Raw genomic sequence first — 25404 nt, 5'->3', positions numbered from 1 at the left:
AAACTACAAACACCCATCTTTTTTGACATGTATTTGGAGATATGTAGGAAGACACTACTGTACTTGTTTTTGTTTTTTTTTTAAATAAAACTCGGGGCTTCCCTGGTGGCGCAGTGGTTGAGAGTCCCCCTGCCAGTGCAGGGGACACGGGTTCGAGTCCTGGTCTGGGAGGATCCCACATGCCGCGGAGCAACTGGGCCCGTGAGCCACAACTACTGAGCCTGAGCCTCTGGAGCTTGTGCTCCGCAGTGAGAGGCCCGCGCACCGCGATGAAGAGTGGCCCCTGCTCTCAGCAATTAGAGAAAGCCCTCGCACAGAAACGAAGACCCAGCACAGCCAAAAATAAATTAATTAATTTTAATAAATAAATAAATTTTAAAAATTAAAAAAAAAACTCATCTCCTGGTCATAGAAGTGTAAACAATGTAAATGAATCCACCACTACCAGTTGTCACATCCTATTTATGTCACTGGTGTATTCTGAGATCACACATATACCTGCCAATATACCTAGGAAGGGTTGATACATCACAGTTTCATTTGAGGTCTTCTCAGGCAGGACTAAAGCAGAGTATTTTGGAACAAATTTTACATCCTATTTACAACAAATCACTAGCATTCCCTTAAATAACAGGTTACAATAGACAGATACTGCCTGGAAGTTATCCTCTAGGATCTTTAGGAGTTTACCTCTCTTGAATCTAAAATCTCTCTAGAATTTCTCACTTTTTCAGGCCCCTGTTTCACTCCCTTCATCCACCTTTGGCTACTCACAGAGACACAAGTATATCTCTTGGTCCTTTGCTCTTGCAAAACTTCTAGCACTTGATTCTCGATTTTATGGTTACTGAGGCACGATTAAGAGCAGAGATACTGTAGGCTCACCACTCTCTTGTGGATAACCTGACAGACAGAAGGGATTGCCATTTCACACTATTCTCAGCTCATAGTACATACTCCACAAATGCTCGTCAAATGACTGAGTGCTTCCTGGAGTCCAAGGCAGAGGACTCTAGTCACCTGTCTCACCTTCTGCTGTCATTATGCTGCATTCTTTCTTGTGCTAGTCTCTCTACACTGAAAGCCCTCTCACATCATTTCTTCTGATCAAATCATGGCTGTGGTTCATATTCCAACACAGGTAATATTTTACATTTGTATACTTATCACTAGACAGTTTTAGAACTGTTTTCCTATACATATTACTTTTGAAACTAATATTAATAATATGATGTGACAACGGAATTATTATTACCATGTTTTATGAGATAAAAAACTGAGGAATAAAGACAATTTTTGAAGGTTAAATGTCTTCAGAAGGATGGAACCTAGATTAAAAACCAGATCTTCTGATTACTGGACCAAAATTATTTCCCATCACGCTATTTTCACGCTACCTTCCTGCCATGAGTCTGGAATGACACCTCTTTGATGAAACCTTTTCTAGATTATGTTAGAAACCATTTCTCTCTCATTGGTGTTCCTAGAGCACTTTGCACCTCTCTTTTGGCCCATGTCACATGCTACGCTCATTACAGTGTATACTTCTAATTTTAATTAGAATACTAGAAGTTCCTAAAGGGCAGAAACCATGATCTACATAGTTTTACTCCAAAGAATGTATAGCACAGTGCCCTGTACATAAAAAGAGCTCAATAAAAGCATGATGTGATTTTTTGTAATGAATGAACAAATCAATGTATTAATTACCTTATTAACTGACTTAGGGTTCTCATCCTGGTTTTTGAGTAATTTGGTGCTGCATTACCTTGCATATGGTAGTAAGAAAAAAGGGCTACACCCTATCCACACGTATAGTTAAACATGTCCCGGTAGAAAGAGGAATAGGTAGGTGGGTGGAGATTCAGCTTCCCTGTCCAGGTCCCCGGGACACAGTATTGGCAGCACACAGAATTTCCCCGGAGCCAGGAGAGACTGTGTGTTAACAAGCCCATGGGAGGAAGGGACGGTGAGTGTTAAATATACCCTCCTGCCCCGGCTCCAGTCTTCTGGGCTCAGTGCAGCAGCACCAACCATGCAGCCTGAGCAGAGACCAGACATGGATCTCCAGGAAGCACAAAAATAGGCAAACCAGCCTGCTTTCCCTTGATTAGTGCAAATGTCTGCAGAATTTTTCACTCTTGAAGAGAGGGCAGGTGGACCCTGGTAAGTGGTTGAAGGTACCAGGTGAGATTCGTTGATCCCTGAAGAAAGTTCCAAGGAAGATGAGGAGCGGCTTGGGGAAAATGGCTGCAGGCACCGTCTTGGGGTGGGAGAAAGGGTATTGTGGGGAACGAACGGGGAAATGAAGATCCAGTACGTCTTTACCCAAGGTTGGGGAACTTTGGGCAGCTGTGATGTCGTTTGGGTGTTGGACTAGGGCACAGAATATATGTTTCTTGTTCCAGAAGAAGCCTGTTGGTGTCTGTGTTTTCTCTTCAGAACAAGCACACAAAAGACTGACAAAAAGTTCTATAGTTTAATGAAAGGATTTCTTTCCTCAGGTACCATGGAGATCCTGGAGCTCAGTGCTGTTAGTTCTGAAACAAGGAAAATAGAGAGAATTCTGCGTCTCTCCACGATACAAAATAGAGCCTGCTGAGAGGTACATTCGTGGCCAAAACCTGGAGGAGGATATGACGTAACAGGGGTGTGACTGAATACACAAAAGCAACATGTTAGAGAGGATAAGAAAGGAAGCATGAGTGATCTGCAACTCAGAACTTTTCAAAGATGCTATAATCCTGTTTCCCAGGAAATTGGGCTTACCACATTCCCCCAGAATATAACATTAAAAAAGTAAAAGAGTGAAAATGAAAACAGCTGCGTGTTTAAACAAAGACATGTGAGTATCATGTATGAGTCTAGTGCATTATCCGTGCATTATCACATTGATTCTCACAACAAACCAGTAAGGTAGGCATTATTAACATTATGCTATTTTACACCAGTGGGTATTGAAGTACCTAACTGTTAAATATTCTGTTTAGGATGTCACAGCTAGTAGCCTTGTTCTGACACTAAAGTCAGTGCTGGTAACTAGTATGCAAAGGTAAGTGTGTGGGAAATTGTGTGGCTGTCCCATTGATCTACATGTCTGTTTTGTGTCAATACCATACTGTTTTGATTACTGTAGCTTTGAAGTATAGTCTGAAGTCAAGGAGCCTGATTCCTCCAGCTCTGTTTTTCTTCTCAAGATTGCGTTGGCTATTTGGGGTCTTTTGTGTCTACATACAAATTAAAATTTTTTTTCTTCTACTTCTGTGAAAAATGCCATTGGGAATTTGATAGGGATTGCACTGTATCTGTAGATTGCCTTGGGTAGTATAGTCATTTTGACAATATTGATTCTTCCAATCCAAGAACATGGTATATTTCTCCATCTGTTTGTGTCATCTTTGATTTCTTTCATCGGCATCTTATAGTTTTTGGAGTACAGGTATTTTGCCTCCTTAGGTAGGTTTATTCCTAGGTATTTTATTCATTTTGATGTAATGGTAAATGGGATTGTTTTTTAAATTTCTCTTTCTGATATTTTGTTGTTAGTGTATAGAAATGCAACAGATTTCTGTGTATTAATTTCGTACCCTGCAACTTTACAGAATTCATTGATGAGCTCTAGTAGCTTTCTGGTAGCAGAAAACTATGTTTCTATGTATAGTATCATGTCATCTGCAAACAGTGACACTTTTATTTCTTTTTTCTCAATTTGGACTCCTTTTATTTCTTTTTTTTCTCTGATTGCTGTGACTAGGACTTCCAAAACAATGTTGAATAAAAGTGGTGAAAGTGGGCATCCTTGTTTTGTTCCAGATCTTAGAGAAAATGCTTTCAGCTTTTCACTGTTGAGTATGATGTTAGCTGTGTGTTTGTCATATATGGCATTCATTATGTTGAGGTATGTTTCCTCTATGCCTGCTTTCTGGGGAGTTTGTATCATAAATGGATGTTGAATTTTATCAAAAGCTTTTTCTTCATCTACTGGGATGGTCATATGGTTTGTATTCTTCAATTTGTTAATGTGGTTATGTCACACTGATTGATTTGTGGATATTGAAAAATCCTTGTAACCCTGGGATAAATCCCACTTGATCATGGTGTGTGATCCTTTTAATGGATTGTTGGAATTGGTTTGCTAGTATTTTGTCAAGGATTTTTGTACCTATGGTCATCAGCGATATTGGCCTATAATTTTCTTTTTTGTGATACCTTTGTCTGGTTTTCGTATAGGGTAATGTTGGCCTCATAGAACGAGTTTGGAAGTGTTCCTTCCTCTGCAACTATTTTTTGGAATAGTTTCAGAAGGATAGGTATTAACTCTTCTCTAAACTTTTGATAGAATTCATCTGTGAAGCCATCTGGTCCTGGACTTTTGTGTTTTTGGGAGATTTTAAATTACTGATTCAATTTTAGTACTGATAATTGGTCTGTTCATATTTTTAAAATTTTCTTTCCGGTTCAATCTTGGGAGGTTGTAACTTTCTAAAAGTTTGTCCATTTCTTCTAGGTTGTCCATTTTATTGGCATATAGTTGCTTATAGTGGTCTCTTACGGTTCTTTGTATGTCTGTGGTGTCAGCTGTAATGCCACCTTTTTCTTTTCTGATTTTATTGATTTGGGTCCTCTTCCTTTTTTTCTCAATGAGTCTGGCTAAAGGTTTATCAATTTGTGTTTAGCAGCATATTGTTTAGCTTCCACATGTTTGTATTTTTTTTTGCCATTTTTTCCATTCGAGTAAGCTTCATAAAAGCATGAACAAGTCTGTTTTTTTCATAAATTTATTTCCTGTATCTGATACTAGTAAGAGTTCAATAATTCTTTTTTTTTTTTTTAAATAAATACATGGTCTTTTCACTCCCATGTTTCTGGTAAACTTACATCTAAAACACATCTGGAATCTTTCTTTCTCCTCTCCCAAACGTGTATCTAATGACTAAGTAACTGCACTTTACCCACCTTTATCTGTCTGCCATCAGTAGTGCCAGTTGTTGAATTTCACTATTTCTATAGCCTCCAGGCATCTCTCTCTCTCCTATAACAATCTCCCTTAGCTTCACCACTTTGGAATGCAGTGTCTCCATTTTTCAGCATCAGCACTTAGCAGATCAGATGATGTCAGAATATTTTTAAAAGAAGTAGCTCTAACAATAGCCCATGCCCTCAAACTCCACAAGTAATTTGGAGAGCTCCTCTAAATCTAGCTCTCTCACAACAATTCCTGATCACCAGCACCTAATCTGAAACACTTTCCTGAAAAAGGACTTACTCTCTGTTGACTATTGACTAACTTCTTTATCTTCACTCACCATCTTTTCTATGTTCTTCTTTTGCCTATAAAATATATTCTGAAGACCTTCTCTCTCCCCATATTTGCTACTAAGGACCAATATCCATCTTATAGTTCTTATAAATCTCTAGACATTGACAAATCGATGCTACCATACAATTAAATCTGTGCAGCTGCTTTTGTTATATAATTCAGATTTTAATAACCTATGACTAAATTTATAATTATGACCATCACCCATCATTACAGTAAAAGAAACTTTTACTTTAGGTCTTATTTTGTAAGCCACGTCCTTAGCTGTCGCTCCTAGACTTGTGACATCTACCAAATGTGTTAACATGCGTTTTTATTTTATTTACATATAAGTAGAAATGTTATGGATGATGACATTAAGGGCAAAATAATGCAGTAAGTAACCAAATATCTGCATCCAACCAATATCACTCTGTCAGTCAATAATAATTTGTTTCATCTATTGATACTGAGCAGGGCCCTGTGGGGCTCCTAGGCACAAAGCCTTTCTGTGTTCCCGGTTTCTCTGATTACAGGAAATAGCCTTCATTCAGCTTCCATGACCTTCCCTGAGTTCCAACAGGCAGAGTCAAGCAGTTGCTAATTAGGGAAGGCAGGGGATGTGAGACCAGGGAGAAACAAACAGTCAAGAGAAACAATAGTGCAGCCTTGGGCAAGGTCCTGTTTCCCCATGAAAGGATACACACAACAATGTCTTTGAGCTATTCTGCAGATGCTGAAACCTCCTCCAGGTGGGAGAAGTTAATGATTAACAATAGTATGCTGCCCACAAGCATGTAGACCTCAGACAAGTTGGAACCTGAAGGCTGATGATGCTGACTCCTTCTTACCTCACCCCCAACGCATCAGAAGAATGTCCATGAGCTGACCATGCCCTCTTTGAACTATTACTATAAAATTTCTCACTATCCTCTCCAAGTTGGGACACAGTTTTTCAAGGCAGGAGCCTGCTCTGTCCCCCTTTGCCTGGCAAAGTTATAAAGCTATCCTTTTCTATTTCACCCAAAACTCTGTCTCAGGTTCGATTCTGCACCAGTGTACAGAGAAGCTGAGCTTTCGGCATCAATATCAGCTACCTTCTAACCACACCACCATGAATTCCACATTTCTACAACCTCTCTCTAAACATAACAGAAGAGAGTCAATTCTTTGACGAAAACAAGTTATTTGTCTACACATATCCCTCTTCACTTACCTGATCTAGCCATATCAGTATAGTAAAAGGTTTGAAATCAGTTTGGAAGCACTGTTGTCTAGTCAATTCTTTCTAATTCCAGAAATCATTACTTTTCTAAAAAAATTAATAGACAGAAACCTCAATTAAATAGACCAGAAGGGGAAGCTCTTATGTCTCAGGATGATAACAGAGTTCAACAGGATGAACAATTCTCTTAGTTCCTGTCAAGGACTTGTACAATGAAAAGCCATGGACTCTTTGTTTACTATAGCACTCCCAACTTACTTCCTCCCTCTGTAAAAGCATTCTCCTTCCCTTGCTATGTGGGGAGATGCACATGGCTTGCCATGGTTGCCAATCTCAAATTGCAATTCTCTGCTAATCCTGAATAAGCCCATCTTTGCTGGAGAAATATCTGGCAGTTTATTTATTTTAGGTCAACATTTTGGTGGCCCGTATAACGACCAGAGAAGACCCCTGAAGGCTGTGGAGATGGTGAGTAAACAGGTGCCATAGCCACAATTGACCCCATAGGCTCATTGCTTTTCTCACTGACCCTGGAGTTTGAAGGTATTTCTTTCTCCTGCATCTGAGCTCATGCTCTCTTTGCGTTTGAAGCTCTCAAGGCATTGTTCAGGATTTATGTTGAGGTTTAACATTTCCATTAAGGCCTTGTTCTCTATGCCAGTACTCATTTGGTACTTTGTTCTGATTTGAGATTAGACAGTTTCAACTGAAGCTGACTGTGAAGCCACGGTCCCATTTCTTCTTATTATTGATTTGATAACAAGAGAAAGTTCCACTTTGGACTAAATAAAAACCCAGTGTAACTGAGCAGGACCCTGCCATGTCCCCTGTCACTTGTTTGTAGAAAAACTTTAGCCTCCTAGGCCTTGCCCAAGTTCCAAAGAGTAAATTTAATCAGAGAACTGAGAAAACACAGAAATGAAGGGAAACAGTCAAGCAAGACAAAACAATAATAGTTTAGCCATGCAACAAAGTCAAGGACTTTAGTTCCTCTCAAAGGCTATATATAATATCTGAGCCATATCTTGAGCTGTTCTGCAGATACTGAAACCACAACCAGGTAGAAGAAGTTAACTGCATGCTGACCACAAGCACACAGACCCAGAACAGTTGGTACCATAAGGCTGATGATGTTCACTCCTAATTACCTCACCACCAACCAATCAGAAAAAAGTCCACAAGCTGATCAGGCACCCTGCAACACTCTCACTCACCCTGTCTTTAAAAACCCTTCCCTTAAATCCATTGGGGAGCTCTGGTCTTTTGAGCATTAGCTGCCCATACTCCTTGCTTGACCTTGCAATAAATGCTTCACTTCTCTTCACCACAGCCAGGTGTCAGTATATCGAGTTTACTGTGCATGGGCAAGCAGACCCAAGTTTGGTTCAGTAACACCAGTCCTCCTGGAGACTCTAAAATGCCCATTCCTCACCACTGTTGGTCCACTGACAAAATGATGGCACTCATGAATCGATATTGGTGGGAAAGAGTAACAAGGTTGCAAAGAGTGCCTACCTCACTCGTTCCACTTGCCCAAAGTGCAACGCAAGGAAGCCTGTTTGTACTGTTCCTAAACAATTTAAACTGCCTAATGGATCATTTGAGGTCTGGTCAATATATTTCATACAACTTCCTCTGTCTAATGGGTATAAATATGTTTTAGTCATGATCTGCATATCTTCACACTAGATTGAAGCCTCCCCTTGCAGAAAGGCCTTTTCTCTGGCCAAAGTCCTTCTAGAAAAGATAATCCCTACCTAGGAAACTCCTCTCAAACTTAATAATGACCAAGAAACCCATTTTATTGGCCAGATACTTCAACAACTATGCTGGTTTTACAACATATTCACTTTGCTTATCACCCTCAATGCTCTGGTTTAGTCAAACATACTAACAGCATTTTTGAGATTCAATTTGCAAAATTTGTACAGGCCCTCCAAATACCTTGGCCAGTATCATTGCTGTTGGTCCTTCTACATTTCAGATCTACCCTTTTTGGAACTCATAAGCTCTCACCCTTTGAGAGAGTCACAGGATGCCCAATGCACTTGGCTTCTGCTTCTTTTGATCCAAAACTGATAAAAGGAGAGATACTCTGATATTGCAAAGGCCTAATTGCTTCTATTAAAAATAACCGTATTTTGGTACATCAATCATTTCACAGTGCACTCTCAAGAGACAAAGATCTTAAGCATCAAAGCTTGCAACCTGGAGATTTCATCTTTTGGAAAAGATACCTCCAGAAGAGGTCTCCTCAACCTAGTTGGAGAGGTCTCTTTCAGGCACTGCTAACCAATCCTTATGTCACCAAACTCCAAGGAATAGATAGACTCTTGGATTCACATGACATATGTAAAGAAAGCATCAAATCCTGGTTGGACAGCACATCATCTGGTGACCTGAAAGTAAAGATTTCACAGAACTGAATCAGATGACATTGGATGAGAAGTTTTCCCAAGATATCCAGATTAGGTTTGTTGGAAGTTTGTCACCAAACCTTTGATGATGACATAAAACTTCAGATGACCTCCAGTGTCTATGATCTTGATAACATATGGGCTTCAGATAAAAAGTGCCTGAGAGTTCTCCCTCTTACCCCTCATTACTCAGATGTGACTCCAATAGGTTTTCAATCTGTGCACTTTCCCTCCAATGTGAGACCTACACTCACAGTACACTTACAGGAAGAAAGGCACTTCCTGGCACAGATGGGCAAAAAAGCCACTGAAATTGGAAAACCTGACTTGATCAGCAATGCTTTCAGAGAAAAATCTTGATGAAAAGGGGAAAAGTGTAAAAACAATAATAAACAGCAACCTCAATTAAATAGAGTCAGGAGATCAAAGAGGAAGCTCTCACACCTTGGGACAATAGCAGAGTCCAAAAGGAAGAAGGAAGATTCCTCTTTGTTCCTGTCAAGGACTCAAACATGAAAAGCCATGGACTCTTTGTTTACTATGGCCTTCCCAACTTCCTTGCTCCTTCTATAAAAGTATTCTCCTTCCCTTACTGTGTGGGGACTTGCATGTGGCTTGCCAAAGATGCAGACCCCAAACTGCAATTCTCTGCTGATCCTGAATAAACCCATCTTTGTTGGAGAAATATCTTGCAGTCTATTTGTTTCAGGTCAGCACTTTTTAATAGTTCATTTAAGTTATTATTAGGTGTTTATATCAATTTTATACAACACCCTATTGAATTTTTCCTTCCAAACAAAATAAATTATAAATTACATTTTATGGTGAAAAGTGCTAAGGTAAAAAACACATCAGGGATGAAAAGGGTAAGGGATTAAGAGATACAAACTACTATGTATAAAATAAATAAGCAAAAAGGATGTATTGTACGGCAGAGGGAAATATGTCTATTATTTTGTAATAAGTTTAAATTGAGTATAATCTATAAAAATATTGAATCACTGTATTGTACACCCGAAACTAATATAATATTGTAAATCAACTATACTTCAAAAAAATACATCAGGGAAGAGAAATAGAAAGGGAATAGCAAGCATATGATGGCAACTTCACATAAGGAGATTAGAAAGGCCTTTCTGAGAAAGTTATATTGAATTAAAGACCTAAAGGAATTGAAAGAGGGAGTCATTCAGTTATCTGAGAGAAGAGCATTCTGAACGAAGATAACAGCAAGTTTAAAATTCCTTAGAAGGGAATGTGCCAGGTGTATTTGAGATGTCAGTACAGGAAGCTTTGACTTTACAGGAAAGTCTGGTTTCGTTCTGCTGTCTGACCTCATGTTCCACAGGACACAAGAAAAAGATTTCAGATTTAGACAGGGGCATGAGATATAGTCAAAAGGAGGCTGTTTAAATCATATGAGAATTTAACATGCAGAGGTATATGCTGAACTGTACGCCCGTGGGTTTCTTGTATCAAGCATAAATAGAGATGAAGGACATAAGCACATACCATGTATATTAGTTGCCTAGGGCTACAGTAACAAAGTACCACAGACTGGGTGGCTTAAAACAACAGAAATTCATTGTCTCAAGTTTCTGGAGGCTAGAAGTTCAAAATCAAGGTGTCAGCAGAGCCATCCTTTATCCGAAACTGGTAGGGAAGAATCTTCCTTTGCCTCTTCAATTTTTTTGGTGATTTGCTGGGAACCTTTGGCATTCCCAGACTTGCAGTTACAGCACCTCAATCTCTGCCTCCATCATCACATGGTATTCTGCCTGTGTGTCTCTTTCTCCTCTTCTGACAAGGATACCAGTTATATTGGATTAAGGGCCACCCTACTCCAATATGACCTCATCTTAACTAATTACATCTGGAATCACCCTATTTCCAAATAAGGTCACATTCTGAGCAACTGGGGGTGAGGATTTATTAACGTATCTTTTAGGGGACACAATTCAACCCATAAATCTGGGGTTAATTGTTTAGGCTCAAGGCAGAGAGTGATGGCAGAGTTGTGAGTTTAGGAAACTACTGAGAAGTAAAGGGATCTTGCCAAGATAACACAGAGCTCTGGGGTTCCTTCTCCACTGTGCAGGTGGAAGCATTGAAGTCAAGAGGACAGAAGGGTTTTCTTCACATACTTGGTAAATCTGACCACTCCTAGAAGAAACAGTTACTCCAAGATCTAGTCTGCAGGAAAACTATTGCTTCAAGTTATATTTTTAATTAAGAAATATTTATCATTTCAATAATTTATACTTCCCAAGAAAGCTAGTAATGATATTTATTTGTGACAGTTTAAAGTGGCTACTTCTCAATGTTATTCAAAGACATGACTTCCTCTTATGCCAAACATGTCTTTGAATCATACTGTTGAATAGGTCACTTCTTGGTTATTTTCCTGTTTGTGTTGACCCCATGCATGGAATACAGATTCAACTGTGTTCTACTTCAGACCATGGCTTATCTTACATTAGTCTGTTCCTGATCTGGTTTCCTCCTCTTCTTGGATTTTTCCTCCAAGTTTTTAGGTATCCATATTTCTTAAATGATCACTATAAACATAAAGCAGTCATTTGAGATAAATTTTCTAGCATTCAGCCATGAATCTTTGCTTTCCTATCTGGCTTTTAATTCCTTTTTAAAATTTCTCCCATTTTCCTGAGAATGATGGAATATTGACTCATCAAGGAGAACATTTTGAAGAGAGAGGACAATCTTGTTTAGCAAAGGAAAAGACCCACTGAACCCGGGAATTTACAATCCTCTATCCCTGTTCTGAAAAATATTTTAGGCGGGATGCTCCTCTGAGATCAAAAAGTAATGAAAAACTTTCAAATGTGAATTTGAAAACAAATAGGCTTTTAATCACCAAATGAATTGATGTAGTTTAGACAAACTCCTGCAATTATGGTGCTCCCCAAATTAAACTACAAGGCCATTAGTACATACACAAAGCCCATATACCAACTTAAAAGCAAAGACAAAGAAGCCAAAGTTTAAAACTCACTTAAACTGAGAAGATTCCATGGGGGAAAAAAGAGGAAGTAAATGGAAAACAGGAAAATAGGAAAACAATATATTTAGAGCGCATTATTAGAGAGACCATCATGGCAGGAGACTGTAAAGGCCAGGGAAAAAATTTTGGTTGCCATAGAAATGTGTCTCTTTAATACAACTTAGCATGATTACAGCAAATAAGAGTAAAGTTGACTAGCGTCAGAAACTGCACTTAGAGGAAATACTTTGAGAGGTCCACTCTAGAGTAGATGATTTGCAGGTTTAGAGTATATGTTCTGAAATAGATGGCCTGGATTGTTGTGAGGATTGTAGCATTTGCCCCATCATGTTTCACTCTCTAAAGTGCCCCATTTTAAAAGCAAACTATGTGGTCACCCTAGTTTTATGGGCCTGGAACTCAAGACTTGTAGCGGAGTTGTCCTGTGTCTACTTAGTTAAACTGAAACTACATTTTCTAGAACTTCCTTCCCTTTGTAGTTCAAGGTTAGTGTAGACCACAGAGATATTCTGTGTGAGATTTAGAAGGCAGAGGTGAAGCAGCTATATTCTTTGTATTCCATGTAGAAAGTTGATTAGGGACACTATTGCAGCTCACAGATGTTGTCACTGACTCACCTTGTAGATGTGGGGCAGTGGTTCAGGCGACACCTCCATCAGCTCCCATCCAGCTTCCCTCTTTCATCTTCTCCAACTTGTGGGCTAGGTAGGAGTTTAATATTGTGACAAAGGGCACCAGCTTCTTTTGCAGATCACCTGAATTATCAGAGTTAGGTGACTGGATGACTGGAGGCTGTAAGAGACCAAAACAGTCTTCAGCTCATCCTCATGGATTCCAGTTTACCATTATCCTCCTCCATGTCATGTTCATCTTACCTCCCCAAGTGCCTGTCCTGGTGACTTCAGGCCCAGCACTAATCACAGAGGCAACAGTCATTTTATTGCATGAGATCACAACCCTGTAATAAATCCCTTGGATAGAACTCTGATACAACGCTTGACAGACAAATAAGAAAATAATTTGCATATGGTTGACCAGTGAAGACAAGGGGTCATTTAGAGTGAGAGTACAGAGTAGATGAGAAAGGTTTTACAACGAGGCCATAACGAAATACAGTAGTGCATGTCTCTGCAGAGTGCAATGAGCTTGCAAAGCCAGCAGAAGAGAAGTGCAGCCAGATTCACAAAGGGGGACTCAAGAAAAGTGCTGTGTCATGAAAGTCAACGGTGGTTTCAAGAAACAGGAACACTGTCACACGCTCTGTTAAAAACAAGACAACAGGCCCAAAGTTGAGCCTGCTAACCCCACATCACTAAACTGAGACTTAATTATAGTTTTGGCTTTCCCAGAAATGAGTCTGATACCAGTCAATCAGTAATTGCCTGATCAGCATTGGTTAGGTAATCCGCCTGATAAATCTTTGCCATTCCTATAAGGAAATAACCAATCTGCCTTTTTGCCTAGTACAGCTTCCTTGTTCCTTTTCCCTACTGTCTATAAAATTACTTCACTGTAGGGCTTCCCTGGTGGTGCAGTGGTTGAGACTCTGCCTGCCAATGCAGGGGACACGGGTTCGAGCCCTGGTCTGGGAAGATCCCACATGCCGCAGAGCAACTAGGCCCGTGAGCCACAGTTACTGAGCCTGCGTGTCTGGAGCCTGTGCTCCGCAACAAGAGAGGCCGCGATAGTGAGAGGCCCGCGCACCGCGATGAAGAGTGGCCCCCACTTGCCACAACTAGAGAAAAGCCCTCGCACAGAAACGAAGACCCAACACAGCCATAAATTAATTAATTAATTAATTAATTAATTAATTTTTAAAAATTACTTCACTATATAGCTCTCCAGATATCTCTTCTGTCTACTAGATTGGACTCTGACCCGCACATGAATCATTGAATAAAGCCAAAGAGATCTTTAAAATTTACTCAGTTGAATTTTAACACCTCCTAAGGGTAAGGAGAACACTAAAACAAAACAAACAAACAAAAAACCCTGCCTCTTGAGCAATATGGAAGCTACTGACGGCCTTATCCAGAGCTGTTTAAGTACACTGACACAGCAGATATCAGCCAGGAGTGGGTAGCAGAGAGTAGAATGTGAGAAAGTAAAGAGAATGAGCATAGATAATTCTTTCACAAAGTTTCTGAGAAGCCAAGGATGAAGGCAGAGTGATAGGTGAAGGTATACGAGGTGGCAGATGAAGGGATTTTTGAAAAAGAGAGAGTCGTTAGCCTGTGTGTGTGTGTGTGTGTGTGTGTGTGTGTGTGTGTATTTTTTATAATTTTTTTGGCCACACTGTGCGGCCTATGGGATCTTACTTCCCTTAATTCCCCAACCAGGGATTGAACCTCTTCCCTCAGCAGTGGACGTGCCAAGACCTCATCACTGGACCACCAGGGAATTCCTGATATTAGCCTGTTTAATAGCCAATAGGGTGCCAAGGAAAGATGACAGACTGAACTCACATATTTATTCCCTTTCCCTTCAGAGACTCTGCTAAAATGATAGTAACAAACACAGAAACTTTTTTAATGTAAATATAACGATGAGAACAGAAGAGGGTCTGTGAGGGGATGGGAGATTTTGAAAATGGATGCAAGACTGATAGTGGATAGAGCAGGCCAGGGTAAGCCACAGCCCGAGCTGCTCACAGAAGATGAGCAGATTCACCCCCACATAAACATACACAAGAGAATCAACTGAGTCAGAAACTCGAAGACAACCCATACAATGAAGAACATGCTCCCCTGCTCAGAAAGCCTGGAGCCAGGAATTCCACGATGTGAATTCTATCTCCTACCCACCACAATCTTCTAACCCCCAGTGTCCTGGGGGTGGAGTGGAGGGAAGATAGAGGAAGAGAGACAGGTGAAAATCCAGGGAACCTAATCAGGAGACAGCTCATTGTTGAAGCCTTCTAACATCACCAGATACTACAAATGGGAAATGAGTAGACTACTTGGTGACTCAAATATCACAATTTCTATACTTCATACTTAGAAAAATAGGTCAACTTCAACTTTTTCAAATGCTATAGCCTTTATCTTTCCAAACTCTAACTTGGTTGAAAGGCAGCTGTTACTGGATCAATGTTTGAAAGTTTGTTTCCTTCTCAGAGATGTCCTGGGGTTTTTCAATTATGAAGTAAAGAAAAGAGTACAATATCTATTCACATAAAGCCATATTTTAGACAAATGTTTTCTGCTCTAGCCAAGATCCCTACTGACAGTAAAAGTCGGCTTATTTCTGGGAACTGAGAAATGAAACAGAAATCCTGCAATGATTAACAAGGAAGAAGCCAAGTAAGAAATGTGAACATTTGTGGAAGACTGTTTTTGAATCTATGGATATTTTCGCCATTAAATGATTTAAATGATTGAAACAAACAAACATTACTTGCAAAGCCACACTGAAGTTTCATTTCGGGGAAATGAGAAGCAGGGCAACATCTGGTCTGGTCCCACCCCCTGCATCCTCCCAGCACAGAGGGACAGCAAAGACATGTTCACAGATTGGAGCACAATTAAGCACAAGATAGTGAAGAAAAGCCTGAAAGGCACAGAACAAGTTATGTGGTCTCTTCCTTCTGGAGGGTCACAGAAGTTCAAATTACAAATAGAAGAAAAGGGATCCTGTCTGCCCAGATTTGATCTTCAGGATTACAACCTGGTTTGAGTGTAGACTAAGATATAGACCATAAAATGAGGGCTATATCTGCATTAACCCATACAGTATTGAACCAGGGAGGTTCAATAATGAAGCTAGGGACGAAGTGAGAGAGTAGCACTGATATATATATATACACTACCAAATGTAAAATAGATAGGTAGTGGGAAGCTGCTGCATAGCACAGGGAGATCAGCTTGAAGCTTTGTGAGGACCTAGAGGGGTGAGATAGGGAGGGTGGGAGGGAGGCTCAAGAGGGAAGAGATATGGGGATATATGTATACATATAGTTGATTCACTTTGTTGTACAGAAGAAACTAACACAACACTGTACAGCAATTATACTCCAATAAAGATGTCAAACAAAACAAAACAAAACACAGCATTCCCATTTACTGTTATTTAACCAAGAGAAATGAAAACATGTCCATAGGAAGAGTTATAATCTAATGCCCATTGCAGCTTCTTCGTAGTAACTTCAAACTGGAAATAACCTTCAGCTATCAAGAATTAATAGATAAACAAATTGTGGCATACCCATACAATAGAATACTCAGTAATAAACAAGCAAGCAAACAAACAAAAAACCAAACAGGTGATTAGATAAAGAAACCACTGCTAAATGCAACCATAATGTGAAAAACAAAATGACAGAAGCCAGACACCATAAAATATGCACTATATGACAATTTAAATGAAATTCTACAACAAACACAACTATGGTGATGAAAAGCAGATCAATAGTCTCCCAGGGCTCTGGGTTGGGAGAGGTGATTCACTGCACAGGGGCAAGAGGGAAATTGTGAATGATGGAAATGTTCTATATTGTTATCCTAGTGGTGATTATATGATGGAATATACTCATTAAGACTCATCAATTATGTACTTAAAATTGGTGAATTTTAGGCTTCCCTGGTGGTGCAGTGGTTGAGAATCTGCCTGCCAATGCAGGGGACACGGGTTCGAGCCCTGGTCTGGGAAGATCCCACATGCCACGGAGCAGCTGGGCCCGTGAGCCACAACTACTGAGCCTGCGCCTCTGGAGCCTGTGCTCCGCAACAAGAGAGGCCGCGACAGAGAGAGGCCCGCGCACCGCGATGAAGAGTGGTCCCCGCTTGCCGCAACTAGAGAAAGCCCTCGCACAGAAACGAAGACCCAACACAGCTAAAAATAAATAAATAATAAAAATAATAAAAATAAAGGAATTCCTTGAAAAAACAAACAAACAAACAAAACATTCACTAATCATTTAACTGAAGTTCATGTTAAAAACAAACATTTCTTGGAATTGAGAGAAAACTAAAAGATGAAACCAAGAGTCTGTCCTCTGTATTGGGGGTTGACCTGGAGGAACAGGAGGTAACTGTGTGGTGAAATGAACCTGTTTGTGAATCTGATTTTGATTCTACAGGATTGTTTTAATTCCTTCATTAATTTATACATTTACTGAAATCTTAATCAAATTAAACACTGGAAGGAGCACTGCAGCTGAAGACACTCCACTTGATGTTTCTTGTTCTGACAGATTAGATCTTCAAACAAATTATGTGCTGGGGAAAAAAGAATTCATATTTGAATGTCTGCTGCAGGCCAAGCACTGGGTGGGATTATTAACCTATCTCATTTTATCCTCATTAATGTATATGAGGTGGGTAGTGCTACTGGCACAAATTCATTCCACCACCTGGGTGCTTCTCATTACTTAGGTCGCCCTCTCCACACTCAAGACATAAGCAAACATAGTTAGTCACTGTTGGATCCCGGACTCAAATTAATGACTGACATTTAAACTCTTGTTTACTAGAAAATACCTACACTCCTATTCTAAAAGTAGGAAAAGTGAAGTCTTATTGGAAGGACACCATGCCAGCTGCCCTTATACCTTCTTTGTGCCTCATGTCAACTCACTGAAATAGCTATTAACATCCTCACATATAACTTGAGGAAAACAGCTCTGACAGATATGGTAATTTCCTTATTCAATCATCACACATTTTGTTCATCTATATGTTTCATGCAATACATCTGGGATATAATGATGAAGAAGACAGATCCCCCACAACTGGGACGAACACAGGAAGGTGGGATGTTTCAGGTTTGGGGGATGGGAGAAATCAGATAGACAGCTACAGTGCAGCACAACGTGATAGGAGCATCATTAAGAGTGGTATAACTGCTCTGAGAGCACAGTGCAGAAGAGCTCAGTATAGGTCCATGTAGTGGAGATGTGCAGGTGTACTGGGAGTGGGAAGGGGAAATATGAAACAATGTGGGTAGAATTTCTAGAGGACCTGGGAAAAATGAGTATGAGGTTCACCTCCAAGAAGACGTGTGTAGACACATAAAGCTTGAAACAGAAGAACACTGGAGCAGGAGGTACTGATCTACAAGCAAAATTATAATGAATTAAATCATGGAGTAAGATAATAATCAATGAAACAAAATGCTTTACATGGGATTTAGGTGTGAGAGAAAACAGTCAGATTTTTAACATTACTAAAAGGCTCTAATATAAAATATAGACAACTGTAAAATTCTCTTTCTCACCATAAACACACAATATGCTGTTAAGAATTTATCTCGCGGTAGTGTTGAATCATCCAAATCAGCTAATACAATGTTGGAAACCTGGTTAATTTTCAAATCAACCACAAAAAACAAAACAAACAGACAAACAGCTAATTCTAGTGAGATCTTTTATAGGAAATAAAACCTAAGAAGTTTCATTGGCACTGAGAGCATGCTTCTTCTTTGTCCTTGGGTGACTTGAGAGCTAGAACAGTAAAGCAGTTAAAGCAACTTCCCTGAGGAAGACACTCAAATGTGCCCATGTCTCTTCTCCTAAATTCTTTCCCTATCCTGTCTCTCCCATGTTCTTTATCTGGTGCTCAACCCATTCCACCACTGATACACACATGCATGCACACAAATATACCAACATTAGTCTTCCATTTGCAGTTATTTTAACACCCAGGAATCACAATATAAACAAATAAATGAATTAATGAATAAATAAATAAATAAATAAATAAATAAATACAAGCAGGATTCCTTTAAATCAGGTGATTTTTTTTAAACGGGGAAAAAAAACAAAAACAAAAGTGAAACCAGTTTTTCTCTTCCTGTTTGGAGGATAAAATAAGGCCCTTTTACCACAGAGGCAGCTGAAGTCTAGGCTGAAGATTTCAGTCAGCTTCAGTCAGCAAACTACCAGACTCCGGGAAAGAACCAGCTCTACTTTCTCTCGAGTATCTCTGGAGCAACCTGAAGACAGGAGCTTGGCCTCAAGAAGACAGGTAGGTGAAGGAAAAGGAGGGAAATGGGATAGACAAAGAGATACAATGACATACTCAGAGACTAAAATAAAAACAGAAATTGATGGAAACAGGCATAGGGACAGTCAGAGACACAGGCAGATTAAGGCATGCTAAGAACACAAATAGGAACCTGGCTTTCTCATTGTTCCAATAAACAGCTCCGAATCTGGGGGAAAGGGAGTACATTATCAAAACAGACAAACAACTTGGTAATTTTTATTGTCAACTAAAAATAAATCTAGACTTAGGTAAAAAGAGACTATTTGAAAGAATTATTGCAATAAGGGGAAAGAGACTATTGTAATAGAGAAAATAATCCAAACATAGAGCTTCAGGCATCTCAAAGGCCAGGCAGAAGGGAATATTCTTTCAGAGGAAAGGGTCAGCAGGCTAAGAAGAACACAGTATAGAGGGAGTGGGGTAATCAGGGAATATTTTATCCTTAGGAGGGATCATTAAGGAGAGGTTGTATGCAGGGTCAGGAGGAGGGTGGGTCAAAGTTAAGGGGACTGAAAAGGAGAGAATTTTAACTAATGTTTAGTTTCAAACACTTTCCAATTGATCAGGGGGACAAACAGCTCAGTGAATCCTTTATGAGGCAAAGAATGGAATTTAAAGGGTCTGTGTCTGCTGCTATATTTAAAATAGGTAACCAACAAAGACCTACTGTATAGAAATAAATAAATAAAGTTAATTTAAAAGGGGGGGGGGGCGGTCTGTGTCTGGCCTCCCTATAAGTAATAAAGGGACACACAGATGAGTTTATATAAGTCATATGGGGAAAGGTGGTTCTTTGCAGTAAACTAATTCTCAGAACACAAAAGGGTGGATGGATTTCTTTAACCATCACTGCTTCCAGGAGTAAAGGACTCAAGAAAAGTTTAACTTTGTTATTATGATTCATGTAAGTAACAGGTGCTATGGTAAGCACAGAGGAGAGAGGAACTAACTCGACCTGGAAGAATAAAGGAAGCCTTCACAAATAAGGAGAAACCTGAATTGGGTTAGGAGCATAGTGTCCTGGGAAGTGCTCATGTAACATAATATTTTAGGAGAGGAAACAATTTCCCTTCTAGATTTTTTGGCTGGTCTAATAATTGAATTGACATAAAACAGATTAATGGGAGAAAATTAAGTTTAATTACATACTTACAAGATCCCCACCAAGACATGAAGACTCAAAGCAATCTGGCAATTGAGGCATATATACTATCCCAAGCTAAGGAGAAGGAAGTAGGAGTGTAGGGCTTCAAAGGCAAGGAAGACACTTCACAAGAAGATGAGAAGAGCAAATGATTGGTAAGCAAATGTTTGCCATGCCATGCAGGTACATCTTTCTGATATAAAAAGTTGTCTCTGGTAATAGCTGTCTCTGGTACAGGCCCTCTATATGATTCTTTTAGGCAGTTCAAGGAGAGGTAAAAAGTTTTCCTGAGTCTGCTGGGTCTTAATTGCCTTCAGCTCAAAACAATCCACATGCCAAAGTGGCATATTTGGAGGTGGCATATTCTGCTCCCCCTCAACATACAGGGTTAAGAAAACTATGAGGCTGAGGACAGACGACAGAGTATAGTTTCTAAGAGAAGTAAGTGAACTAGATGTTAGGAAAAGGAAAAAGAGTGGTTGTAAAAGGAATTGGGTTAATTGTTGCCAGATTGTGAGGGGTCTTGAACGCCAGAGCCCAGTAATTTGATATCATAAACCAATGAAGAGTTTTCAAGTTCTGTAAACAAGTAAATGATTTACCTACAAGTTTCAGGATGCAATGTGAAAGATGGACCACAACAAGGATAGAGATAACAGATTCAAGAGCTTCTCTTACAGAGCAGTCAAATAAATAGGGCAAACTAACGCCGAGCATTTAGTAAGTAACTAACAAGGACCACAGTTTAGGGGAAAAAGTAGGGAAAATGGGCTTCCAAGAAATAAAAGGTGCCCACATCACCATTTCCCCATCAAAAAGGAATGGATACCCCCAAATGGCTAGACTTAGGAATTCAGGATGAGTTTCTAAGTGGATAAGCTGTTCAACACAGTTAATCCAACAAGTCCAAAGAGGAGCTAAAGGAATAATAAAATCTATAATAGGAGGCAGAGACTAAGAGGCAAGCTAAAATTTTATTACTTTATTGAGCTATAATTCACATATAATATTATTCTGTTGTGCAACATGATTTCATATGTGTATATATTGCAAAACGATAACCAAAGTCTAGTTAACATCCATCACCACACAGTTATAGTTTATTTTTCTTTATGATGAAAAATTTTAAGGTCTTCCTCTTAGAAACTTTCAAATACATGATACAGTATTATCAACTATAGTCATCATGCTGCACATTAACATCCCCAGGACTCATTCATTTTATAACTGGAAATTTCAGCCTTTGTCCTTCACCCATTTTGCCCTCCCTCTCCCCCACTTCTGGCAACCACCAACCTGTTCTCTGTATCATTTAGTTTGTTTTTGGTTTTGTTTTGTTTTCATTTCCATATGCAAGTAAGATCATATGGTATTTATCCTTGTCTGACTTATTTTACTTAACATAATGCTGTCAAGGTCCAACCAGGTTGTCACAAATGGCAGAATTTCCTTCCTTTTTTTTTTTTACTGCTGTATAATATTCCATTAGAAATGTACCACATTTTCTTTATCCATTCATCCATCAATGGACATTTATGTTGTTTCCAACTTTGGTTATTGTAAATAATGCTGGAATGAACCTGGTAGGGGAGAGGGAGGATTTTTTCAAATTAGTATTTTCTTTTCCTTTAGATAAATACTCAGAAGTGGCATTGGTGGATCATTATATTTGACAGAAACTGGGAAAGGCTGGACACTGCATAAAGAGCCTAAAGCAGCTCACGATTAGCAGCAGAGTCTTTGAACACACATTCTCTAACTACATATCGAAAGCAGCCTCAAGTTACTCTCCATCCCATTATCTGCTTGTTTCTTTCCTAGCACTTAAAATAATCTGAAATTATTTTGCTTATTCAAATACTTACAAGTTTATGGTTTGCTTCCCTCCACTAGGGGTAAACACTGTAAGGGCAGGTATCTAACCTGCCTTATTCATCAATCAACACACAGTACCTAAAACATTTCCCAGCATGATGACAGCCCTCAATAAATATGTGTGAAATAAATGCTGAAATTTTTTAAATCTTTGCCAAACTTCCAATCCATGGTACTTGTATGATCTAGTTCACTCAAAGGCACATTATCATGATGGGTACAGAGAGAAGAGATGGTCAACAAAGAGGAGCTCCCTAGATTCTTCTATTGTTTCTCTGATATCAGTCTGCTTTAAACTTATCTGTAAATAAACCAGATTTTTCATTTGTTTAATATTCAAACTCTTTACTCTTTATTCTAAAAATAGGAGAATATTTCCAGGATATATTAGAGTTGTTGTTACTGTTGTTGTTACTGTTGTTGTTATTAATTCTGTACAACATTTGATGTATATTTTCATTATGGAGAATCAGGCCATACTGCCGCTCTGGGAAATATTCTTCTATTGTTTCTTTGATGATTTTTCTCAAACATCCTTTCTGATCTCTCCTTCTGAAAACCATATTAGACTCAGTCACATGTTGGCAGCATTTCTGGATCTAGCCTGCCTGTCTCCTTAATGAGCTTTATAGCTCTTCATAGCCCTTTCCGTGTCTTTATCCTTTGAAGTTAAATTCTTAAAGATCCCTCAGTTGAACATTCTAGCATAGTAGTTGAACCTTCATGTGTATTCATTCAAATACTGAGACAGAAAGAACACCTCAGTTGGAAACTAAGACGTAAAGAATCTCAAAGGAGATATCTTCATGTTCAGGCCAACAGGAATGGCAAATTTAGTTTTTACACTCCCATCTTTTCTCCATTAAAAATGTCTCCTTAGGGGCTTCCCTGGTGGCGCAGTGGTTGAGAATCTGCCTGCCAATGCAGGGGACACGGGTTCGAGCCCTGGTCTGGGAAGATCCCACATGCCGCGGGGCAACTGGGCCCGTGAGCCACAACTACTGAGCCTGCGCGTCTGGAGCCTGTGCTCCGCAACAGGAGAGGCCGCGATAATGAGAGGCCCGCGCACCGCGATGAAAAGTGGCCCCCACTTGCCACAACTAGAGAAAGCCCTCACACAGAAACTAAGACCCAACACAGCCATAAATAAATAAATAAATAAATAAAAAGCTCCATGTAACATATGTAAAAAAAAAAAAAAAAAAAAATGTCTCCTTAGAATAGGGTTGGGTTTTTTTCAAAATATGATTGAACACTTGGCAGCATTTATAAAATTAAAGTTGGGGGGTTTATAAAAACCACAGTTCCTGAGCAATAAGCTAGACATCCCATGTCAGATTCTCTGTGAGTGGGGCTGGGAACCCACATTTTTAAGATGTCCTCAGGTGATCAATATCCAAAATAAAGACTGAGAACAACTACTTTGAAAGATTAACTCATACTTTTAACTTTAAATTGGTTTAAAACCAAGTCCAGTTCGATCAGAGGAGTGAGGACATTACAATCCTTAACACCTCCATTAATTTGCTGCAATTTCTGCCTTCTTTAAATCTATCTCTATAATTTGGCATTCAAATAGACCAAAACTGTATGATAAGGTAGGTGGAGAAATCATTGTCAAAATCTTTCCAGCACCACAAAGTATGGGCAAATAATCTACCTCTAGGCCACAAGTCCTTCACTGTAGGCAACACTGAAGTAGACAAGAACTAAAAGACATCTTTTCTTCTCCTCATCCTTCTTCCTACTACCCATATCTCTACTTCTCTTTCATTGACACAACCCCAGTATCAGCTCTGAGGCACACAAAGCTACAAAGAATGGCTTGTTGCCTTGGGAAACTATTGGAACAAGTGCCTTATACACAGCACTCAGATATACACACTATTTTACATGTATTTTTCTTAGAGAATAAGTCAGTGAAAAGATACAACATGGTCTTGAACAAGGATGTAAATCTTTGACTGTTAATAGATCCTTGCTGGAACTCACAAAGTTGAATTTTTATGTGACTTCAAAGGATTTCTTCCCAGACACTCTAGACAGGGGTGGGAAGGAGGGATCCTGGTATACACCTTAACTGTAAAACTGACTTACTCCTGAGGAAATTACTAGTGTGTCTGGACCTACATACACCTAGTAAAGGCCACTGCATTAGTCTTCAGCAGAGATCATTTTGTTAGGTTACATAAATACCAGGGACTCAGTCTTTAGCAAGGACTAAATATATGGATTGATTTCCACAATACACTTTCTCTAGTCAATATGAAGTCTTACTTGTACCATTCTGCTTTGTGAGCAAAGGTTGTGTCCACTGTGGTATAAACCAATGCTCCCGAATCACTGGCAGATCATCTCCTAATGTGGGGATATATCCATGGTCTGCTAGCTCCCTTCAGGGAAGGTCATCTTGAAAAATGTCTTCTGACACATTCAACTCCTACCCAATGCCCAGCAGACTTACTCATGCAGAGTGAGAAGAGCCTGACAGTGTAACAGGATACACAGACTCCCCAACTCCAGTGTCAGGACAATATCTGTCCAAATCTGAACCAGCCTGTCCAGTGGAGACAATCATTGAGGAGTCTACCCTCCTCCCTATGTGCCTTTGTCTGTGCCCTTGAACTGATACCCATGAGAATTCTAGCTCAACAGGCTTAGTCCTAAGTCTTAGAAAGAAAAAGCAGCTGCAGCTACTGTCCTACCCTTTTGGTTCCTTCCTAACCTATTTGGAGGTCAATGGCTATGGGATTTCAAACGCTGAAGAGGCTTTCTTTGGGTTACAGTCTCCCACATTTCCTAAAGGAAAGAGACTCCTCGTTCTGAGACAACAAGAAAATAACTAAAACATTAGCAGAAAAGAGACACAGCACCTCCCTTAACTTTCAGTCTACACCAAAATGATGAAAGTTATTTTCCATGTTGCAGCAATTTCTATGGCTAATATTTCCCATTATCTCATGGCAGAAGCACCAGGAGACAGGAAGCCACCTCTGAAAGTTAACCTTCAGGATCAGCATTCCTGACTGCAGCTGTGGTATGTAGTTTCTAGTTAAAATTTTAAAAACAAACAAAAAAAGCATGGCCTTAATTTAGACCCTTCTGTCTTGACTGATCCTTTCATTCCCCAATGTATGTAAGCTTCCCAATCTTTATTGTACTTGATATATTGTCATCAAACCCTATATTTATGCTCCCTGGAGTGGTGGGTCTGCCATTCTACTTTCAGTTTTCATGGTCTCCCGCAGATTGGAGCCTGCTCCTCTACCTTGGGGAGCTTCTCGTTTTCCTACATGTCCATTCCTGGTCCTATAGGATCCTATGGCCCTTGGGCCTTATTCATCCCATTTGAGCAGCCCTTGTCTCTTTTCATGATGTTTTCCCCATTACACTTGCCACTTTTCTGGTTACTTTGGTTCCTAGGCCAATCTTAACTAGA

General features: G+C 39.6%; 1 protein-coding gene across 2 annotated transcripts in view; it reads left to right on the top strand.

The window, feature by feature from the left end:
• Positions 1-18798: 18798 nt before the first annotated feature.
• LOC118899813 (interferon-induced very large GTPase 1-like) overlaps positions 18799-25404 on the top strand; it is a 31457-nt gene continuing 24851 nt past the window's right edge. The window contains exons 1-2 of one of the 2 annotated variants that reach the window (XM_036861785.1): positions 18799-18925; positions 24933-25002. The gene's annotated coding sequence lies outside the window, so the exon portion shown is untranslated. The remainder of the gene's footprint in view (positions 18926-24932; positions 25003-25404) is intronic. The other variant, XM_036861786.1, reaches the window with a different exon arrangement.

The sequence above is a fragment of the Balaenoptera musculus genome, chromosome 8 (genome assembly GCF_009873245.2).
Source record: "Balaenoptera musculus isolate JJ_BM4_2016_0621 chromosome 8, mBalMus1.pri.v3, whole genome shotgun sequence".
Taxonomy (NCBI): Eukaryota; Metazoa; Chordata; class Mammalia; order Artiodactyla; family Balaenopteridae; genus Balaenoptera; species Balaenoptera musculus.
This window is presented reverse-complemented; position numbering and strand designations above follow the sequence as displayed.